Consider the following 4,506-nt stretch of genomic DNA (forward strand, 5'->3'; position numbering starts at 1 on the left):
CTTGCTTGTCTTTAACTTTTCTTTCCATCTTCTGCAACCCTCCTTCTACTGAAGAGATCATGTTAGCTTTGAATTGCAAGATCTATTGCCATTCAAACAAAGGATTGTATCCTTTCTATAAAATCTTGGCTTCAACTACTTCCTTGGCATTCATTTGGATGATCATGTGTAGGAGAGAGATGCAATCTTCACATTTTTCATTTTCTTCTAACAGAGTTTCTTGGTTAGCTAGGATGTTGTCATTTTCTATCTTAAGCTTCAACACTAAATTACCAAGTCATTCTATAACTATAAGTCCTTTAGCCTCAAGCTTTTCACTTCAACTTCTACCAATTTGCCCAAAATTTTTGTCTTCTTGTAGCTAAGAGATGATGGCTTGAATGTCTATAGTTGTGGTATCACTAGTAGGTGGTATCCCCAAAATGCTTCCTAATGGGGAAACTAATTTCCTGATGAAACAATTAAGCTCATGGATCTCTACCTTCAACCTAACCTTGGTAAGCTTGAGGTATTCAAGCTCTTCTTCTATCACTTTGGTAGTTGCTTTCAATAAGCCAAATTTTGTGTCATGCCCAACCTCTCCTAGATCTAGAGACTATAATTTGAAGTTGAAGTTGTACTGAAATCCTTGAACCTACCATCCATCATTCCTCAGCTACAAGAAGAAAAACATTATGGGAAAATTGGTAGAATTTGGAGTTAAAAACTCAAGTCTAAAGGACTTATAGTTATGAACAACTTGACAATGTAGGTTGAGGCTCAAGATAGAAAAGGATAACATCTTAGATAACCAAGCAACTCTGTCAGCAAAAAAGGAAAAATGTGAAGATTGCATCTCTCTCTTGCATATGATCATCCAAATGAAGGACAAAGCAGTAGTTGAAGCCAAAATTTTATAGAAAGGAGACAATCTTTTTTTTGAATAGCAATAGATCTTGTAAATAAAAGTTGACATGATCTCTCTAGCAAAAGAAGGGTTGCAAAAGATGGAAAGCAAAGTTAAAGACAAAAAAGAAAAGGATTACAAGTTGTTGAAAGGCCTACACACTAAATCCCAAACAAGTGGACAAGGGAAAGAAGTAGTAGGAGTCATTGTTATGCAAAAGGCTTTCTCTAGCTACTTGGATAAATTGGTAGAGGGATCTACTAGCCATCAAGGAAAAGTGTCAGACCTCCAATGGATCAGTGGATGCATACACATAGCAATAGAGGAAATGCAAGAGCAGTTGAGCACAATCAAAGAATCAGCTAGAGAACACTCCAAGTGGCTTATTAGATACACCAACATACACATCAATAGACATGAAGATCTCATTCCAATCATCATTTCTACCAAGAAAGATAAAGAGAAATCAAAAAAGGGAAAGAAAGTAGAATGATATTTCTCTTACTCTTTTTGTATTTTGATACAACTTTGTAATGGACAATTGGCCTTTTGTCATTTGTCATTTTGGAGAAGATAAACTGATTCGATTACTTTTTGTAATGTTTCATCTCAGAATCCTATATGTACTCAATGGAAATTAATGAAAGTGTTTGCTAAATTTTGGTGTGAAATGCTTTAGATTTTAGAGATAACTTGAATGTGTTTTGTATCAATTATTTACTATTCCATTGCATGCTTCAGTTAGAAATGTCTCTTTGGGTTGTAGAAGATGGAAAGAAAAGTTAAAGATGAGTAAGACAAGGATTACAAGTTTCTAAAAGGCCCACACACTGAATCCCAAACAAGTGGACAAGGGAAAGAAGTAGTAGGAGTATTTGTTACACAAAAGACTTTCTCTAGCTACTTTGATAAATTGATAGAGGGATCTACTAGCCATCAAGATAAAGTGTTAGACCTCTAATGGATTAGTGGATGCATACATGTAGCAATAGAGGAAATGCAAGAGTGGTTGAGCACAATCAAAGAATTGGCTAGAGAACACTCCAAGTGGCTTATTAGATACATGAACATCAACATCTATAAACATGAAGAGCTCATTCCAATCATCATTGCTACCAAGACCCATAAAGAGAAATTGGAAAAGGGAAAGAAAGTGAAATGATATTTTTCTTGCTCTTTTTGTATTTTGATACAACTTTGTAACTAACAATTGGCCTCTTGTCATTTATCATTTTTGAGAAGATAAACTGATTCAATTACTTTTTGTAATGTTTCATCTCTAAATCCTAAATGTACTTAATGGAAAATTAATTGGAACTCTCTCTTTTTCCTTCAACCTTTGTCTCCATAGAGAAATTTCATCTAAGAAGCCACCTGGAATGTATGGTTATGTGGATGTTGGTGTATCTAATAAGCCACTTGGAGTGTTCTCTAGTTAGTTCTTTGATTGTGCTCAACTGCTCTTGCATTTCATCTATTGCTAGATGTATGCATCCACTGATCCATTGGAGGTCTGACACTTCATCTTGATGGCTATAGATCCATCTATCAATTTATCCAAGTAGCTGGAGAAAGCCTTTTGGATAACAATGACTCCTACTACTTCTTTCCCTTGTCCACTTCTTTGAGATTCTATCCACTTTGCAAACTTTGATTCATCCAATGGTAGTAATCAATACATAGTATCCAAGCTATTACAAGTCCTTTTACGTAGCTTATTATATTTTGAAATGTACATAGCTCTTTGTTGAACCTTTTTTATAATATTTATCATGTCCTGTAGCATGAGGAGAACAAATATTAAAGTTAGGAGTGCCTTAAAATTAGTTAAAATTGAATATAGCTGAGGGAATGTGTCTCATACATAGTGGATTAGTCCAAGCAATGATAGATGTTCATATATTACGTGATGTGCTAGTCCATCCAAAGAGATCCATCTGGTATCATTGTCTTTAAGAAGCTTCCTCCCATCAGTAAATCCTTGAGCAAAGTGTTGAAATTCTCATACTCATTTTGGATTTCAAAAAAAGTATTGGTAAATGTCTTTGATTAGAGATTCCACTTTACTTACACAACCAAAATCACTGACGATTCTAAAAGCTAGATTCATTCGATGGGCCATGCAATGAATGGGAACAACGTAGGGTGCCAAATCATTCTTGATCTTTTTGCAAAGACCACCTTTATGACCTTGCATAACCAAAGCACCATCCACTCCAACACACCAACTTTTTGGCAATCTCCATGTCATCCAAACCTCCACATTCAATTAGAGTACTCTTCAATAAATCATATAAATTTTGGGCTATTGCACTATAATTCAATTTAGCAACATATATTGGAAAGGGTTGATGACAAATATTGTTTACCATATAAACATATATGCACACCCAAGAAGTATTATAAATTGTTGTAACTTCATCTAGAGATAATGCAATGAAATTTGAGTGTTTTCTATTTTTTTTTCATATCTTCTTTTTTCAACTTGTGCAAGACATCTAGCCCATTCCCACCTACTATTTACTGACCAGTAATTGTTCAGATCGCAATAAGGTAGTAATTGAAGGGTAGCCATCATAGGTCTTTCTCTACTCAAAATATAAAAGACCACACTTAATTGAGCTACTTTTCCCATATTTTTCACTTTCATTGCTTTCACAATGAAATCTTCAATAGAACCTTTTATTGTAGAATGCTTCTCCCATAATTGCTAGTGTAACTCATATATTTCAGCATTCTGAATATGTAGATAGCAGGGATAACTTTAAGGAACCCCCCCTCCCAAAATTTATAAAATTGTGGTGAATCACATGTCATTTGGGTGAAAAAAATTTAATAGTGTTGGCGAATTATGCATCAATCGATGGATATTTGGTGGCAAATTTTTTAATAGTTTAGGAAATTTTTATAAAATAATGGCGATTATAATTTTTTTTTTTAATAAAATTATTAATATTGATGGCGAATTATGTTTTGAAATGTAATTATGTTAAATGTATTATTTGAGAACTCAGACTGTCTAATGATCCAAGATCAATGGCTGAGGTTTAATTTCGCCCAACATTTCTTGAAGGAAGAAGAATTGTCGAGGTAGTTACCGAAATGTTGACACATATCAAGGTAAGTTGTCTGTAGAGTATAGTCACTCATAAAAAAAAAATTCACATAGGAAAATGGGAATTTGGTGAATGATGATCGTCAAAAGAGACACTTAATTAATTCTGTGGTGAATAAGAGTAAACATTAAAGAGAAATATGGGAAAAGAACCTAAATACCAAACTAAAATTACATAATAATAGTGGTGAACATTCTGACCACTATAAGAGTATTTTATAAAATCTGGGAAAACTGGTCAACTAGTATACGGTGTTTTTTTTAGCCAATTTCTATAGCCCAATCAGGACATATTAGCCAATTGCTAAATAATAGCCACTAAAAAAATCCCTGGTAGATAGTTTTCCTTTTTTATCCAAGTTAGCACAGATTTTTCAACTCCATCTATAGTTTCCTTTTTGTAGACTTTACTGACATGCTTTTCTATGGTATCAAGTTTAAGCTTCAACCTCTTCTCCTTCTTTGTTATCTCTGTGCAAATCTTACTTGTACATTCTATAGGAGG

The sequence above is a fragment of the Cupressus sempervirens genome, chromosome 1, assembly GCF_028749045.1.
Source record: "Cupressus sempervirens isolate cs-2001-9-10 chromosome 1, ASM2874904v1, whole genome shotgun sequence".
Classification (NCBI taxonomy): domain Eukaryota; kingdom Viridiplantae; phylum Streptophyta; class Pinopsida; order Cupressales; family Cupressaceae; genus Cupressus; species Cupressus sempervirens.